Source organism: Corythoichthys intestinalis, chromosome 5 (genome assembly GCF_030265065.1).
Source record: "Corythoichthys intestinalis isolate RoL2023-P3 chromosome 5, ASM3026506v1, whole genome shotgun sequence".
In the NCBI taxonomy this organism is placed as follows: domain Eukaryota; kingdom Metazoa; phylum Chordata; class Actinopteri; order Syngnathiformes; family Syngnathidae; genus Corythoichthys; species Corythoichthys intestinalis.
The window spans coordinates 39,547,561-39,567,862 of NC_080399.1; positions in this window are offsets into that span (position 1 = coordinate 39,547,561).

The following is a 20,302-nucleotide window of genomic DNA, read 5'->3' on the forward strand; positions in this document are numbered from 1 at the left end:
TTGCTGCAACTCATGAAGTGTATGTATGACAGTATTTTGTATTTTTAACAATTAGGTAAAGACTTCAATGTCTCAAGCAATCATCCACTCATCGACAGACACAGTCTAACTGAAAGGAAGTCATGTTCGTCATATAAATAACGATTTCTGGAGTTAATCCCACATACTTCAGAATTCACATTCTACACTAATAGTAGCTTTAAAATGACACCCTTTATGAAAAATCTGATTGACAATGAATAATTATTATACACTACTATTATATATAGTAGTATACTATAGTATTAATGGTAGATATTTCTTTAAGAATTGTTTTGAATCATGTTAGAAAGTTGAAGTCAGTGTTCTGAATCTGTTTACATTCCATTTTTTGCACTCATTGATAATATGAACATTTGACCTCATTGTTTATTTGCGATTTATTGTTGTTATGTATGTGTTTATTTGTATTTTAATAAAGAATTTAAGTGTTTCAAAATGTTTTATTTAATTAATAAGCGTCATCAAAAGGTTCATTGCTAAATCAGTTAAAAAATAAAAACATTTAAAGGGGGGGTTAATATATAGTATATAGATAGATATACAATGATCCCTTGCTACTTTGCGCTACAAACTTCGAGCTCTCAGTCCATTGTGGATATTTTTCAATTGAAAAATAAATATATATGAACAAATATCTATTAAAATGTTAAGATGTATACAAATCATTGTTTTCTTTATATATATATTTCATTTATATCATAATTATAACATTTGCAGTGCTTAAAAACCATTTATTAAAATATACATATACTGTAGGTACTTAAAAGTTTTTTTTTTTTGTTTGTGTTCTTTTTTTTTTTTTTTTAAATCATACACTGTAAAAAATTGCTGTAAATTTACGGCCAATATTGAACACTAAAATACCGTTTATGTGTTAAACAGTTTATTACTGTAGTTAGCAATGCATTGTGGGTTAACAGCATTAAAGCAACAAGACAAATGCTGTAAACGGTATGTTAATGTTTCAATTACATGACACTACCGTATATTTTGTGGAAACTGAGTTTTGACTGGAAATTCTTTTACATTGTGGCAATATAGACTGTTTTTTTGCCAATTTAAATTAAAATAACTAGACACCACAAATAATTTGCCATCAGATCCTGGAGGACATAATTAGCCATAATTTGGATGTTGGAGACTCTTCAGAGGATGACTTTAGATGACATTTGCTGCTCTTCACTGCTTGTTCTTAACTTATATTGGGATTTATGTGTACCAAGTTATAAACGGTGAGTTAATTAAGTCTTACTCATATTACCTAAATGATTGTACTGTATATTGAACTAAAGTTCTGAGGATTGCTGGATAGCGATATATAATATTGATGTTAATTCCTCTGGAGTGCCAGTAGAGGGCAGTTTTCTATTGTTTTGCAAAAGATGCAGCTGCGTGAATTTTTTGGGGAAATAAATAAAAGGTGTTTGCCAGTGAGCGGTTAAAAAGGCAAAATCCGAGTGTCTCATATGTATGCAACAGTGGAGTTACAATACGATAAAATTTATTTTTTAATTATTTCTCTATTTATATTATTATTTATTTAATAAATTTATTATGTTTATTTTTTGATTGTCAGTAGTCTTAAATTTCGATGTTGCAAATGTTAGCTAAATACATTTGCGTTAGCTGTAGCGGATGATGTATGGGAGTTGAGCCTCAGACTACAACACAATCACATCGACGCAAACACCAGACTGGATGTTTTGTTGGCCTATAGGCTATATTATTATATTATTTGACATCGCCTCCATTCTATTCTACTCATATGTTATATGTTTCTTGTTGTATCCCCACTCTGATCTAAACTGGCCCTTCTCCAAAAAGTGTAGTTTTCCATCACCCTGAAGGCTGACTTATGCTTCTGTGTAGCAGTGACGGCGGACCTACGCCATTAACGCAGACCCGATTATGACCCTACGCCATAGCCTGACGTGCACCTCCAAAAAAGTCCTGACTACACATCACGTCAAAGCGCTTGACGTGAGCGTCGAAGGACTGTGATTGGTTCGCTCAGAACATTGTTTCCGGTTCAGCACAACAACAACACCATTTTCAAAAATTCGCAAACGACTTCTGTGTCGCCAACGCTTCAATTGCTTCATTGCTGTCAATGACCGGTGGAAAATAAAGGAATTCGACAAGAGTCCCCCAAAACCACACAAAGATGAAGCCACACCAATCTAGTGGCATGGAGGTGAATTACTGTGGAAATGTCACTGGCTGTGACAAACTTTGTCCCCACATCACACATGAGATCAATGGTTACATTTGGAGTAAATTAGACAGGTGCTTTTTTGCTTCAATTTTTTTTTCTTTTTACAAACTCTTACTTCTTCATATTGAAGAACCCATGCGAAGAATGGGAGTATTATGAACAATGATTTTTCACGCATTGTAAAGTCAAACCCTGATAAACATCAACAAAAAAGCATTGAGCAGACAACCACAGCGTGAACTGGAAAATCACCAGCATGCAAGCACTATGAAAACGATGCACAGCGGGAAGAGATTGGCCAATCAACCCATGAGGAACCCAGAGTTATAAAAGCAGGAAAGGAGGATGGCAGCCTGGTTTGGCTATTGACACTTGCAGTCCTGTGCAGCTGGAGACGTTGGCAAAAGATAACCAGAGAGGCAGCCGGTAAGCAGCAGAATTAAAAGATGAAATGTGCCAGCAGCGACCATTAGCACATGGCTTGACTCACTGGTGGAAATGTTTGGACAATTGTAGTATATTGTTTAGGGGTAATTTGGGATTTGTCCTTGACCAATCACCACTTCTGACCCAGCCTGTCCTGCCTGACCCGACTACGCCAGAGTTCCAGCCCAATCAACTTGCTCAGCCTGTCCTGCTTGACAAGACTATGCCAGCACTCCATTGAGCTCAACCTGTCCTGCTTGACCCGATTACGGCAGATCTCCAGCCTGCTCAGCCTGATCTACACGACCCGACTGCACCATCTCTCTAGTTCCTGTCCGTTTTCACTGCCTGCCAACACGATAAAATAAAACCTGTTCTGTTTCGCACCTGACATCGGCATTTTTTTCTGTACTAGATGGAAATATATGCATTCATAGACTGTAAAGTCATTTTCCCAAATACTGTTAAAACAGTATATCGTTAAAAACGCAGCCTACGGAAGCTTCTCAGTTACCTGCTCTTTACTGTGAATTCTGGTAATACAGGAATATAGTTTTTCTTGAATTAGACTACTACTGTTAAATAATTTTACTTTACCAAGACTGTAAAATAAGTCTGGTAATGGCAATCCTGCTGACGGACTTTTACTGTATTTTCTATAAATACAGGAATCAAGTTTTTCAGGATTACGGACTATTACTGTGAAACATTTTTACCTTACCAAGACTGTAAAATAGCAGTCAGGTAATGGCAATCCTGCTGACACTTTTACTGTATTTCCTATAAATACAGCAATCAACAGTTTTTCTGGTTAACAGACTATTACTGTGAAGCATTTTTACATTACCAAGACTGTAAAATAACAGTATATAAACGGCAACCCTGCTGCCAGCTCTTTACCGTTATTTTACACTGAAATTTTTTACAGTGTACTTTGGGGGGAAAAGGGAAAAACATGTCTTATATGTATCTCTTTCCAATGTTGTTAAATCTGTATAAATGCATTGAACACACACACACACACACACAAAAAGTTTTTGTTAATGTAAATAAGCTCCGCCTTTACGTAGTTTCGATTTTTGTTGGGGGGGTGGCAGTCCATGTTAACTGCGGAAAATGAGATATCATTGTCGATAGATTTATTTAGATAGTTTTTCAAGTAAGAATGTATTTTTTGAGGAGTAAAATTTAACATCCCAAATGAGTTACAGAGACAGGTCATTGCTAAGATAAGTGAAAAACAATAACAAAATTGATTGGTATGGGGAGTGGAGTTATGTCTTTTATCTTATTGCAGAGGGGCGCCATGTTTACCTATTGTTGCAAAGCTAAACGTGGGGTTTCCAAAGATAAGGGGAAAAAAAGTTTTCATGAAGTTATGCAATGTATTAAGTGTAGGTGTGTTAGTTTTGTTATAGAAATGAAAGCAGGTTTATGGCAAGGATTTTTAACGACAGACCGTTTATACAACTGTTGTAAAGAATAGCTACAGTAGATAGCATTTTTTCATCTAGTAAGTATTGTAGCTCATCTACAATGAAAATGAATGTCCTGATATCTGCTGAATCAAGTTACCTTATTAAGAGTGTTAATGATATACAGTATTTGTGTGTGGATGCAGCAGCAAAAATCAAAAAGCAATTCAGTATAAGAAGAAAAGGGATGGAGAACCGTTGAAAAAGCTAAGAAGAAAACTGAAAAAGTAAATCCTGTTTTTCCAGCTCTATCTGTCACCATCAGTCATTAAATGTGTCAGTACTAAGATTATTTGTACTAATGTATGTAGTATATTTACATCTAAGGTGTTTTCCTCCACAAAGGGTGTGAAGCTAGAGGAAGGAGAGCAGCCTGTATCCAAAAACACTAGCAAGACAAAGGAGGAGATTAAGGAAGCAAGAGAATTGAAGATGAAGCAGAAAGAAGAGGAGGAGAAGAATCGCTGGCGATGGTTTGAAGATGCTTCTTCTCAACTTTCATTGAACCCAGCCCCATGATATACACATACAGAGACATGCACACACATTCACAGTGGCCATTACCGTTGTCAAGTATATCCGCATATTTCACATCCCATCAGGTGGGAAGAAGAGAAGTGTAAAGCTAGGGTAAAATGGAGGTTTCTGGAACACAAAGGACCCTATTTCACACCTGACTGCCAGCTCCTACCAGACAACGTTCACTTCTTCTACAAAGGTAAGTCTGACGATCAGAATGTGTAAACATCTGATAATGGTTAATTTCTTTTAATCTCCAAAAAGCAATCACGCATTTACAGTACATGACAGAACAACTGTGAATATTTCTATTATCTGCATTCATCCTCAAATAGTTCTAGGATGACCATGATCTTTTGCTGAAAATAGCATTTTGCCAAAAACTTTGTAGCATTTTACATCTATTTTACATTTTAAAATACCAATGAGAACAGGATTTTCAAGTGTGTAAATTATCCTGAATATGCAATAAATCTGTTACACTATATCTTTGTATTGTGGCGGATGCGATGCGGGAGTCTTGTTGGCCCGTTGAGCTGACGAGTTGCTGTGTCCGGCCGCTTGGGACTCTCTGTGAACTCTGCCCTCAGCCAGAACTCGTACGGCATTTAAGTATCTGTCACGTGACTGTAACGTAGCCGGTAACGCGCTCGGCCAAACGTACACACAACTTCCGTGGGTAAATTATGTCAAACAATAAAGGGTCACCACACAGGTCCCCCCAGAATTCACCCACACAGGACGCCAGGCGCAACCCCAATTACAGAACGGAACGGTCGGGTTGCGCGGCCGGGGCGTCTGTGGATGACGATCGAACGGACGATCAGGCGGCCGTCCAGGATGCCAGATGCAGGACGTCCGAGCAAGATGATCAGGCAGCCGTCCAGGACGAGGAGTGCGTCGTGCAGCACCGCCCAGGCGAGGCCGGAGAAGCGGACGCCGAGAGAGGCGGCCCGCGTTGCTCAGCTGCACTCGAGAATGAGGTTGAGACGTGTGATGAGCAGTACCACCCAGTCGAGGCTGCAGACGAGGGCGATGGGCGCGGCGGTCGGAGCTGACCAGTCGTGGCCGGGGATGAGAGCAACTGGTGAAATGCACCAAGCTGACCGGTCGAAACAGGAGCGAAGGAAACGCTGAAACCGGAGTCGAAGCGACATCATCGTTGTCCAAAGGCGGTGGACGGGGAGAGACGCCGGGGGCGACGTTCGCAGGCGCTGGCCAAGGTGCGACCTCGGAGACTTCCGAGAACACCGCACAGCAGCGAGGTTAGTGGCAGTGCCCAGCGGCGCTGGCGGAGGACTGACCTCTGAGACTCCCAGAGACGCTGGAGTGAGGTCAGTGGCGGCGGCGGCCAGCGACGCCAGCAGCGGGGCGACCTCGGAGTCTTCCAGAGGCGCAGGTGCTGGAGCGACGTCAGCAGCGGCCAGAGACGCAGGCACAGGATTGACGTCGTTAGGAAGGCCAAGAGCAGACGCAGCGTCGACGAGAAAACCAGGGCCGGACGTGACGCCGTCGAGAAGACCAGGGCCGAACGGGACGCCGTTGAGAAGACCAGGGCTGGACTGGACGCCGTCGAGAAGACCAGGGCTGGACGGGACACCGTCGAGAAGACCAGGGCTGGACGGGACGCCATCGAGAAGACCAGGGTTGGACGGGACACCGTCGAGAAGACCAGGGCTGGACGGGAATTGTTTTGAATAATGTTGGAAAGGCAAAGTCAGTGTTCTGAATCTGTTTTCTTTCCATTCTTTTGCATATAGTAAAGGCTATCAGCATTTAACCTCATTGTTTTTTTTGTGATTAATTCTTGTTATTTACATGATTATTTGTACTTTAATAAAGAATTTAAGTGTTCCAAAACAGTTTTGTGAATTAATAAGCATCAACAAAAATTTCATTGCTAAATTAATAAAAAAAAAAAAAAAAAAAAAAGAAAGAAAATTATTAGATTAGTCGATTAATCGTAAAACTAGTCGGCTGACTAATCAAGAGAAAATTTGTTGTTTAGGACAGCCCTAGTGTACCAGAACATATTTCCTCCACACCCTTCTCACCTTTTTAACCCCTGACCCATGAAGAGGGCCCCTAGATATGTTCGCCTTAGGCTCCAAAATGACCAAGTCCGCCACTGCACACAACTTCCGTGGGTGAATTATGTCAAACAATAAAGGGTCACCACAGTATATTTTTAACACCATCAAAATACTTTTATACACTGGGTTCATCACCTCACATTGCATAAGTGTTTAATGATGTATTTTTGTTGTTGTCTGTTCTTCTCTTCTGTATGCTTCTTTTTGCTCTGTCCCTCCAAAAACCCAAATTTAAACTCTTCACTTTGATAGGCCGCCAGACAAGTGGGCATGTTGTTGGGCAAGTGTCTATACTTTACATACTGTAGACAAAAACAAGACCTTGGATATTGATTCTTTGATGCAGGGTGTCCAGGGTGTTACTGTAATCAAGAAACAGAATTATCATAGTTAATAGTAATAGTAATTATAATTTTTTTAAGCACTCACATTCTTCTGGAGGCTCATTTTCTAACACGAAAAGTTGCCCCTTGGTGTTAACAAAAACCATAGAAAAAGTTAAGCGCATTGTGTTCAAATGCACTGCAGTGGCGCGGGAAATGGGGTTGTGGTTGGTGCAGCACCCCCAGGTGTTGGGGGGAAAGTGTTTGGATAGATTTTTAAAAATTTTAAATAAATTAATTAAATTAAAATACAATTCAAGGTAAAAAATGAAGGTGATTGTCCTTTGGTGTCTTCAAATGAGTAAGACATGTTGGCATCATAGCCATATTATATTGTTTGTTGTTGCTGTTGTTGTTGCTGTTCAGCTGCCGCAGAGCACTGTTGGATATTTGTGTGCAATTTATTTTAGTGTTGTGGAAATGGGGCGTTAAACCGAGGCTTATTGTCGCGTTTGGTTTTCAAATTTGTTCTTGCGTCATTGCACCGCCTAGCTGCGGTAATTTGCATTTTAATACTGTAGGTGAAATTGAACGCTGTCTTTGTAGTAGCCTAGTAGTAGTACGTAAACTATCCAGCAAGTGTGTGTACCGCTATTGTGCACGCCTGTTCGGAGAAAACCGAAATGGCTGTTTTTGGATGAGAAAAACTAAAAAAAGATCCTCAGCACCCCCTGCTGTGAGTGATTTCCAGCGCCCCTGATGCACTGTATGTATTCCTTAATGACATTCATTCTGTAAGTGCTTTTTCAGTGTTGGGTTAAAAAAACAGTTCATAATGATGCTTGCTAGGTTTTCAGGTTTGTGTAAAATGTATTGTGTTTTTATTTAATATTTAAATAATATTAATGAAAGTACCATCATTGACATTGGTGTCATTCAGGGTGTCTTTTGTGTATGGTAAACGATGCGCCAAGCCTGGGGGCGTATCATGCGGAATTAATTTTGCACTGCTTAGTGCTCAATGCACTTGAAAATATGATTTGTGTGAATGCACTGATATGCTAATCCTACAAGTAGCTTCTCTGCATATGAACAAATCCAATTAAACTGTTATATTAGAGGCGGCAAAAAAGTCTTCTCGCTCCACTGCCCTCAATGCCCACCTCCTGTCATTTGTCAGTCATGCTTAGATACGCCGACTGACTGGATGTCCATACAGACAATGTTTTGCAAGTGTCACCGTTGAGTGTGGTACACTTGAGATCAGGTTTTGCATTTTGAAATACAGTGTGAACTGGCACCATTTGATGAATAAGAGATCGAACTCATTTAAATCAACTTCAGTGTTTATTGTCATCAGTGTTGGAAAATTACCTACTCGGCAGTTACTTAAACACTTGGCTGCCTTTAATGTGTGTGACTCATGCTCAATGCGTTTTGTCCTTTAATTGCAATACCAAACTACTACAATACATAAGATAGGGTTGCAGCCTTGTACTTGGAGGGAAATGAAGGACACCTCATTTAAAAGGACTCCTAATTTTTAACAGAGATTTTAGCCGAACTACACGCCCCCCAATGCGCCCACACACACACGCACCCACACCCCCACACACATACATATATATGTATATATATATATATATATATATCATATATCAGGGCTGTTAAAAAATTTAAATTTTTATTCATGATTAATCAATTAATGCAGTTCATGGTTGGAATTAATTGAGTGCAAAAAACATGAAATACTTACATACTTAAAGATCCTCACTGCTTCAATTATCTTAAGTTCTGTGCCATGTTTTTGGCAGTAACAGCAATGACGTAGTTTAAAAAAACAAAACAAAACAAAACAAAAAAACAGTCAATTAAAGTAACTGAAAAATTGATGCAGTTAGTAATGCTGTTTATCTAACACCGTTGCTGTAATCACTGATTGCTTTGGTCTGACATGCTGTGCATAATCTTTAAATATAGATAAAGTATAATATTATATATTTCTTTCGGACATGTTCCTGGGCTTTAAAGTTTGAAGATCTTAAAAGTCTCAGATGTGATTATGACATTTTATTTTTCACACCACTAACATCTGAGATTATCCATAAAGTGTCCATCGAGAGCAACCCTTTCCTCGTACCCTGTTATCAGTTTATTCTGAAGTGGGGAAGCATTTGAGCATTAACTTCAGAAAGTTGAACATTTAAAGCTCAGTAGCACTGAAATATAAAGAGAGAGAGTTGACTTACTCCACATAATACGAGTGCTGTTTCCAAATTCCACTCAGTGTTATTCTTTCTCCACTCAATGTTATTCTTTCATCCCTGCCCTTGGAGCATAGTCCAACAACTACTAAATGTTAACTAAATATTAACAACGCAAATTTATTCACCTAATAATAATAATAATAATAATAATAATAATACATTTCAAGGCGCTTTTCAGGGCACTCAAGGTCACCGTACAGGATTAAAGCAACAAAATAAAGTTAAATACAAATGTATGAATAAAATGCATAACAACATAATATAGAATTGAAGTACAATAAACTTGTCTAAATAAATATGTTGACTTTTACCTTTTACAGGAGATGGCTCAGGAGGAGAGAGATTGTTTATTAAAGATCTTGACAAAAGTGATTTCAGAGAGATTCGTGGAATGTTTAAATTAGCAAGGTAGAATAAAGGAGAAACCTGAGCAAAGAGCATAAACAGGTAAGGTTACGGTCCAATGTTAGGATAGTGGTGTGTGATTGTGTTAAGTGGCTGCAGAGTGTTGCTTAGCATGCGGTAGTGATAGACTACGATATAACTGAAGTGGCCGTGGAAGAAAGCACCACTCTGAACTGTGGGGCTGCACCTATGTAGATATATGATAGTTATGTTTATATTTAATTTGTTCACAGATTTTTAAAGTGGACAATCAGAAAAACGTGGGCTAATTAGGCTACTTTTGGCTCGACCACCACAGAGAACATATTTTCAGCTTAAAGATTGAGCCTCCAGTCCTTTGCAGGGGTGGAGGTGAACATCTCAAACAAGGCATGCTACAGAAAAGGGTCCAGTCTGAAGATGTCAACATCAACTGCAGCAAGCAAGATTCGAGCAAACTCTATCCATACATGTGTGACACTGTTGTGACGAATTGTGGAGGTTGACATAATGAAATGCCTTACCAGTAGTAATTTTAGTGTGTGCCAGAGTTGATCAATGTAAGATTTTCAATCAAGATAGATTAGCCTTGGCCTATGTCTTCCCCTTCCCATCAAAAAAAAGTTATTGTATAAGCCTGATAACAGCAGAAAACCAAAATCGAGGCCATGGGAGTAGAATGTATTTCTGACAGATTTTAAAAAGTATAACATGCAGTTATTCTACTGTAAAAGTACATCTGAGGATGATTGCAGGAGATTACACATTGAGTACTTGGCAATTCTGCCTTCCATCGTGTGCCAAAGAGGATCATTCATCCCTGTGCCTCCTTCCAGTCATCACAGGAGGTTCGGCATGACATCTCTGACATGGCTGGCCAGTTGGACAGAAAACTTCCAGGGGGACATACAGTATGTCATGCTTAATGCGCTCTGAACTCAAAGTCAGTCTGGGTGAAAATGGTTTTACATTAAAAACGTGAATGCTACACATTCTATTCTTTAGGTCTCTACTGCATTATTTTGTCTTTAAAAGTGGACTGATTGCATTATTCTGACCTTGCTACTTTTTCTTGTTTGCATTTGTATTGACTCTTTACCAACACTGACATCCTCACTCAATGATTTCCATTTGATTGGAGACAGAAAAGGACTGAGAGAAGTTAAAAGTTCCTCGGAAATTCAGGATTAAAGTGGACAACATCCGTGACAGTACCTTGATGACATAAAGTCCAGGGAAATGGGCATTCGACAGAGAGCTGTGGCCCCCTACTTCATAGATAAGATCTGAATTTTAGTTTCAATATATGAATACTGAGTTTTCTATTACTATACACTATCAAGATATACTAGTACTGTCAAAATCATCCTTCTTAACCCTTTAAGTCTAACTCAAACACAAGTGAGCATACTGAAGAATCAATGCTGTGCTGTCTTGATAGCCTTTCATGCCTTCTCATATGACAAAACAACATACAAAAAATGCTGGATCCTGTAAGGTAAGAATGCATCTGTATTGATTGAAATGGTCGCCATCCTTTAAATTCTCCTGACTCTACCGAATCCTACTCAAAGGTTTTGCAAGTATTACATATCTACATACATACTGTACAACTACATACTGTCCCGTCACAAGACGTCCAAACGTCCAAATGTTCAGAAGACGGTACAGAAGATGTTGACTTTGCTTGGCTCTACCTAAGTAAGTGAGCAGACATTCAGCTTTCAGACTTTTTTGATGCAGTTATTTTTCACATTTCAACTTGAGCAAGCAACCCAAGATTTGACAACAATCCTACGCTTGCAAAAATCGTTCAATCATTGGACAAAATGGTCTGGACAGGGTGGAGAGGTGGAATGTAACGAAGTAAAAGTGCTTCATAACTGTAGTTAAGTAGTTTTTTTTTGTGTAGCTGTACTTTACTTGAGTACAAATATGATGTGGTACTTTTTACTTTTTCTTCACTACATTTTACAGCGCGTATCTCTACTTTTTACTCCACTACTTTTTGAATTGTCGCCTGCATTACACGTTACTTTTGTTTATTTGTTTGTTTTCTCAACGTGAATTGATCATTTTGTTTTCGTGTCTCTGGCGCAATCAGTAAGCCCCAAGCAACTATACCGTAATTGAGCACTAGAGACAGCAACACGAGTACAAGCAAGATTAGGCAGGTGAGCAAGATATTGACCAATAAAAACAGTGAGGACAAAGCACCTTCTGATGGGTGCTGCACACACCCAGAGCTCCAGAGTACTGCAAACATGCTCATAATGATTTGTTTTATCCAGTTACAAGCGTTTGCGGGAAATTTGGAGCATCTGCTAACCACAGATTGTGGTGCTAACCAAACAACATTTCCTTGCTACGGAACCCTGTTAACGTGCAAAAAGGTAAGTGATTTCAGCTATGGTGATGGTCCGGTCGCTTTTACAGCTATAGCCGACTGCACCTTCTGCTTGGGACCAAAACGAGACCACTTCTCGGAGTCTCGGACCGGCTGTTTGGTCCGCAACAGAGTTCTCTGGTTTGTATTCACATCAGCCCAAAAGGTGCGCCCATGATTTTTGATTTGGTCCAGACCAAGCAGAGCAGGTTTGAATATGCCTTTAATGCTGTGCTATTTCATGTCATTATTTGAGTAGTTGGTGTAAGCCAGTTCTGCTCACAAGATATAATTAGGAACTAATCCTCTCCACCTTTGGATGCCATAAAATGACTGGTGGTTACTTGTTCTAAATTTGCTGGATTAATTAAGAAATTTGACTAAATACATTTGGCTATATTGTTCAAATCATGTGGCAATGCATCTATAGTCAATCCGTTTTGCGGTCCATTAAGTAATCTTTAATTTATAAAGCCTAGGATTTACTTATTATTTAAAGTATGCTTAAGGGGTAGAGTTTGGTTGATTATTTAAAGTAAGCTCTACACCATAAAAAGTAGGGTTTCATTGATTACATAAACTAAGCTTTACTTTGAAAAGAGTAGTTTTTAATTGATTTTATAAAGTAAGCTTTTATGGTAAATAGTAACATTTAGTCAAAGTTTCAAAGAAAGTTATAATGAGCTAATTGGACCTACTGTTACTTGATCGCATTACAGCCATTTGTTAGCACTTTTTTTCTTTTTAACTAAACCCTACGTATCAGAATTAACAGTGGAGAGCTTCTCAGGGAGGATTGTTATTTGTTATGCGAAAACATAGCCCAAGCTAACTGACTGTCCTCACCGGGAAAGCGGGAAGCTCTTATTCGCATCTTGCAGTACAATACTGCTGTAAAGCCACAGACGGGTGACCCTGTGTTAAGTGCTTAGACTGCTGAGGAGCACTTTGTTTCCGTAGCGCAACACAGCTGGAGGTGACAGGAGTTGAATTGACATTTTGTAGCAAAATAGTAAAATGAAGCTTAGAGAAATCATTTTGATAAGGCACAAGAGGGTCTGCTAGACTTGAGACATGATTAGATGGAGGGCAATTGAAGGCAAAAGTACGCTGTCTCTCTTGTGCAGCTGCCGGCATGTCAGAAAATGTCAGGTTATGTTGGAGGTGGCATGGTAATGGCTGCTTTGGGCAGATCTGATTGACACGCAAAAAGGCCAGCCGAGGAAAAGAGCGGAAAGAGGATGTTGAGAGAAGTGTGGGATAAGAAATGGTAGCTCATGGCTAGACTTGAATAAAAAACAGAGGAAGAGTGTTAAAGGGCTGAAATCTGATTAGTGGTTGATTACTCTGAGACAGCGACTAGATTGGAGGTTATGCTCAAATACCTGAAAGTGTCAAATGCAGCTCCAGCAATAAACCTTTCCTTGTTGCACATCTATAGCGTTTGTTCAATCATAAAATAATTGAAAGGTATTTAGCGATTTTAAACAACCATATTGTGAGATAAATAGAAACAAATTCTCCCCTATGCTTTTTGTGTGTTTCATTGTCATGAATAATAACATTGCAGTCAATTTTCGTGGATATTCTCCCGAGATCAGGTTGCAAAATGCTTTCTGAAATCCACAAAGGTCCCTGCTCAGCATCAGCCCAAGTTGTGGATGAAGCTTGAAATGATTTCAAACCCAATGATTAAGTTACAGTAAATCCACTTGTTTTATTAGACCTACAATTGAACTTAGTGGTAAAAAAACAACAACAACATACTAATCCATTATCAAGGTTTAAAGCAAGGTTAAAATAGTGTATTGTTTCGGACATGATTTGCAATTAAAATGGAATTACCAGCAGGCTGTTTATAAACTGCAGTATGTTGGAAATCAGAACAACAGTAATGACAAAGTCCAGTAAGGACTCAGGAAATGACCCAGCTTGTGCATGCAATGGAATGTGAGGGCAATCGTGCTCACCCCTCAGATTCTCATTTAGCCTACGCCTTCATTAGCTTTGCCAATTCAGTGTTACCGCTTGGACCCTCATTAGCAGGGTACAGGCTTCAGTATCACTGTATGGGTGTTCTTCATGTGAACGCACATGTATGTTTACATTTCCAACCACACATGTTCTCCATTTAATAGGCTCCCATTAATGCAAATATTTGGCCTCAGACAGCTGGGTCCTGGCCACGCTTTGATTAAACCGAGCTTCATCATTATTGCAATCTCAATCTGAATAATTTATTCTTCTGCCAGACCTATAATGACCCACAAGCGAGTATTAGCACAGGGGCAATGCAGCCTTTCATCCCTGCTGTAGTGTTGAGGCTCCAGCCAATGGCTGACTGCTGCCTATAACACCTCAAACTTGTTATGATACCCACAGAGTGCCAGAGGACTGGAGGCGCTCTGCACCTTTTAAATGGAAAAGGATGACTTCAAATTATGCGAGGTTTCTGAATACCACAGTGCCATCTAGTGGGTGATATGTTAAACAGCTGCTCCATTTGTGAATACACAGTATTGACTTGGTACACTTTGGTCTTGTACAAAGGTAAACTTGACCTTTGTAACTGTTGACTTAATCCATGACAAACCATCATGCTTAACAGCAAAGGCTTTCAGGATTTACAATGCCTCCATCAATCTCCAGCAGCAACTCACAAATGGTAATTAAAGATTTCAAAAAGGTTTTTGTTTATCATTAAATGTGTGTCAGCAGCCCTGTTGCTTAATAGTCCTAGTTATATTCCACATTAATTACCATTTTGTACACAGAATAATTTTGAGTTCAAATGTGATGGACACGTTATTAACTTACATTTTACTGACAATTGCAATCACTCTGTTCTAAATAATGCCAAGGTCTCAACCTTCACAACTTTTCCTCCCTTCGTCAGCTATGACTTGACCTTTACAGTTGACTATATTGCGTCATTACGTTTCCAGGATCTGAGAAGGGTTGTCGCATGGTAGCATCTGGGCATTACATGCAGCTTGGTAAGAACGGAATAACGCTTGGTGCACAAAACAAAATGGAAGGGATTCAAAATAATTGTTACTCTACCTTGGACTGGTCTTCCATGCAATGTCTTGCCTCATAGAATGTCAGTGATCATGAGAATGGTGATGGAATAGCTTTGAACTTCTTGAGACCTTGAAAATGACCTGCAGTGAGCTGGGACCACCTTAAAAACACACCATGCCCGTCATGGATGGATATCCTTCACCGTGCACAAGATCTCAGCTCAATGCAGCCCATTTGAAGTTTGGTAATGGCCATCTGGAGCCATGGGAGGAAGTCATGTGGTCAAGTTTGACGAAAATAGAGGATGAGTATAATATTAGGAACAATGTCCCAACTGCCTAGCAGTGAGATGGAAACAGATGGTGCAGTTCTGCAAACGGGAAAACTCCATTAAAGTGTTAAGATCCTGCATGGCCTCATGTGTCGTAATTTTGAGACTAAAAGGCGCACATAATTATAAGGTGTCAGGGAAGCTCAAGTTTGAACTCCAAGACAAGTGTTACCTCGATAGCTCGATTACAGAAATGAATACGACCCCAACCATGGATTGCTTTTCTTCAAAGGCTTTATGTACAAGAGCTCTCGGGTACAGACGCGGGGCACGCACAAAGCGCCTATCCGCATGTGGACAAAAGAGAAATGCAGGGCATGCCTCTATTTATGGGTTGACGTCATAGAAACAAAACCGAAACTTACTATAGCATCTCCTGTTAAAAACATCTCAAGTTACAGAAAAACATCTCTCATAGTTATAACCGTGAACACCGGCTGGCTAGAACGATGATAAGAAACCACAGTCCTCCCTTGTATTCATTGAGGGCATGTTGAAAAACAGGAACATAACAGTCCATATTTGGGCATATTGTGAAGGCTATGGGGAGGCACACTCAACAGATTAATGCTACAATGTTCTCATGCAAGCATAACAAAAGCATACAAAATATGATGTATAATGGCTGTGTTTTAAGCATGAATAAAATTCTCTCACATAAGGCACCCCATCAATGAATGAATTTATCTTCATAAATAAGGTACGTTGATGTATCAATATACTGCATTTGGCATGTTGTTTATCCTTAACATAGAAATTGTTTAGATTTATTAATTCATTTAGCAGGGTATCTGCAGGGTTTTAAAACGTTTAAAAAGGTATTTAAAAGTTTTTTTTTTTTTTTATAAGTTTTAAATCCAATAAATAGAATTTAAGACCTTAAAAATGTCTAAAATTCTAAAATCTCACAAAAGGTCTTAAATACGTATATACAGTGTATAATAAAGTTCTTTAAAAATAATATATTTTGAAAGGTCTTAAAAACCTATTGATGTTACTTTTATTTAGAAATGCATGAACTTCAGTCTCGCTTTTTTGGGGTGGGGGCGCTATAATGTAACTACAAAGCCAAACTACCTGTGCCGTCTTCTGTACGTTTTTGTTACGTTTAAAAAAAAAAAAAATCTTAAATTTGGTTTGCTCAAACCTGTAGAGACCCTGTTTAGTATTTCTATTATCAGTTTGATAAATGTCTGACTTGAGCACTTTACTGGAGCAGCTCCAGCATAATACAGTTATGCTCCAACAAAATAGGGTCAAGGTCATCAGGCACAATCAGAATTCATACATAAAGTGCACTGTTAATTTTGGGGGTAACCAAAGGATTTTAAGCGTGCCTAATATTCTGGAAAATACCATTATTATATTTTCTCAAAAGTTTCTAAAATCTTTTTTTTTTTTTTTTTTTTTTTTTTTTAAATTTTGGGCAACATTATCTTAAACCCTCAGTAAAAGAATTGAAAGACACTTTGTGACTGACATGCTCATACATCGATTACCTGAAACACACAACGAGGGCAAATAGGGAGCTTTGCATGAAACATGCCTATGTGGCTCTGGAGAACATTTGTATCAGAAACTGGGACAAAATCTGTTACCTCCTGTTGTTTCCCATGAGTGACATTTAAATGTTTATTTCAACTTTATGACTGGCATCAACTTATGTTTCTTCAATTCATTGCATATTTGCTACAATCCAGCGAATTATGATCAATGGAAAATTTAATTGGTAGTTTGAATTTGAAATTTATATTTTTTTGCCTACAGTCCTAGAATTTTTTGACACACCTTGCATATGGCGGAAAACACTCAAGTGACTTGAAGTTCTGCTCTGAGACCCCCAATTTGGCCAAATTTCAAAATTGTCCGATATGCATGTGTGATACATCATTGGAAAGCTTAAAATCTCAATTTTCTGGGTGGGGGTGGGGGGGGGGGGGTCAACAGGAGGGCATCCCCCCCAAAAAAGTTTTTTAAACAGCAAAACCCTATCTGGAGGTGAGAGCACGCAAGAGCAGAATTACAGACGTCATGACTTTAACGAGATATTGCGTACTTACCTTGTTTTGATCCAAAAACTCCACGTAGCATGTATCACTGAGTGTCAAGACACAGCTGTGAATAGCCACAGCTGGATTATTGGGGGATTTTATGAGTAAAACATGTTCATATAACAAGGGCAGCGATGCAGAAATCGCAGACATCAAGGAGTGGTCAAGATTTTCTTTTTCATGTATTTACCCTTTTAAACGTTTTCTTTCAATTTTTCTTTGTTTGGATCGATTATTTATCATCTAACATTTCGGAGAAAATGTGACAGTAACAAAAAAATACAATCGATAGTTATGAGGTAGATATCTATGACTTTTTTTTACAGACAGCATTTTTTTCATTGCGACGTAATTTGTTTAAAAGTTTAAAATATGCGAGTGAATAATTATTTTAAGTCGTTTTTTTTTTTGAAGGAAAGATTAGACATCAATTAATGATTCAAAGCTAAAACTTACATTTTGAATAATAAATTACCTTCGTTTTATGGCTGGGTTGAAACCAAAGCCGTTGCGCAACGTCTGTAAACGTGGGTTTCTGGGGTAAAACGGACAAATTAAAAATAGCTTGGGGGCTTAATGCGCCGTGAATCTGCCATGGAAGCATATAGACATATTGTTCTATCAAACACAACAGTTTCTTTTAAAGAGGAGTGCAAGAGCAGAAACTGCTTTTTCAGTCTTGTGTTTTCCGCCATGTAAGTACTTATCTTCTTCTGAGCTATTCAGATTGATGCTAAAAAAGAACAGCTGGCTCTTGCCCTGGAGAAGCTAAACTCAAACGGATGCAAAGGAGAAAGGCCACTCAGACTCCAGGATGCAGACTTGAGGATTGCTCTTGGGAAAGAGCTCTCAATATGCTCACCTTAGCAAACATTCCAGCAACAGTATGATCATATTTCATTGACAGAACTCATAAACACAATTGTCACCGCTAAAAATGCTTATTCAACTCAACATAGAAATGATGTTTGCTTGGAGCCATCGAAATGACAAATTTTTAATTGGACAATTTTTGTTGTTTCTGAATAGGCATGTGCCGGTATGAAATTTTGACGGTATGATAACCTTAAGCAAAAATACCACAGTGTCGCGGTATTGCAATTATAGCTGTAAAATGTGTTATTTTGAGAATTTTTTTTCCATTGAACAGGACTTTTATTTTTCACTACATATTTGCAAATTGGAAGATCAACATGAATATAATTTTAAATGAATAAAATAACAAAAAAATAACTGAAATATTTTAAATAGAATTAAAATAAATAGAACTTACAGACTAAACACACAGCCACAGCTCATGTTACTCAACATTAGAACGAGACCCCTTGGTAATATAGAACTGGACTTTATATGCTCAAATTGATTTTATGTAAAACACATACCACTACTCCTATTAATTTGTTGAATATTAATGGAGTCTGAGAACAAGAGCTGTGTGTGTATGACTCGTGTCATTATTTACACCTTATACACACGCACACCCACCCTGTCTCAACACAGAAAGAAAAAAAGAACAAAACACCACAGGCTGTATTACGAAAATGTTATTTCGAACAGATATTTACAATGGCAGAAGACTTTACAAATGTAGGCTAATGGTAGAGAGGAAACTAGTTAGCCATCTTGGCATGCTAACTAGCCACGTTATCTGCCTCGTTAACAAGCTTACTTTGTAGTATTTGTTTTACCATTGCTAGACACACTAAACACGCTGGAGTGAACTCTCGGAGCTGTGGCCTATACTACGAAGCCAGTTTTCTGGCTTAGCAGGGTAACTTCGAGAGTAACTTCATCACGTGCGACCTAAATTCGCAGCTAAGCGAGACTACGAAAGGTGGATATGTTGGAACCGAGAAGTGTTGCCATGGCAACACACACCAAACCTGGTCGTCTCAGTTAGATCTTGCTTAACCCCAGAATTCTAATTAACCACGCTATAATTAAACAGCACTCCTCCGCGGACGTCAATGACGACAATGACAGCGTACCTGGACGACCCATACGACATTGGCGCGCGGATTGTGAGGGGCTCTCTTCGGAGGGCACGGGTTTTTGGAGACCGCCAGAATCCGCTGGCGTACCCGGAAGATGTTCTCCATGAAAGATATTTTCAGCTGAGGGAATTCTTTACCTGTGCCAACTGAATCGATCGAGGCGGACGTCACTATAATGTAACCCGCCAAAGTCAGGCCCTCACAAACGGGCAGATTGTGTGCCTCTCCGTGCGCTCTTTCGCCAGGGACAATATATGAATTCCAATGGTGATGCTGAATATCTGCGTAAAGAACACTGTATGCCGTGCGATTCGAAGTGGGGTATGGAAACGCGTCAAACTGATCTCTGAAATCGCTGAATGTAAACGAATGCGGAGCTTTGCTCTCATATACAAGAAATATATTTAACGAACTTTCCCAGCGTTATTTCGTTGTGTAAATGAGTTAATAATAATCATAGAAATATGTAGACTATTTAAACATTGAGAAAACTTGCGTTTTTTTTTCTGCCAACCCGAAGAGATTAAATTAAATGTCAAATCCACTGATAGGACAGACGCACAAATATAAAAGATATAAATGTTTATTGAATACTCATCTTACAGTCTTATTTAACTGTGAAAATTCGTTACAAAAGACAGGCTTTAATTCACGCAACAACGCATGGCATCCCCGCATTTCCTTCTTCTCCTGAGTCCTCACAAAGATAACATAAAATTATGGAGGGGGGGGTCGGGTTGGGCTCGGGCCTGCAAATAAAGTTAATTGATCG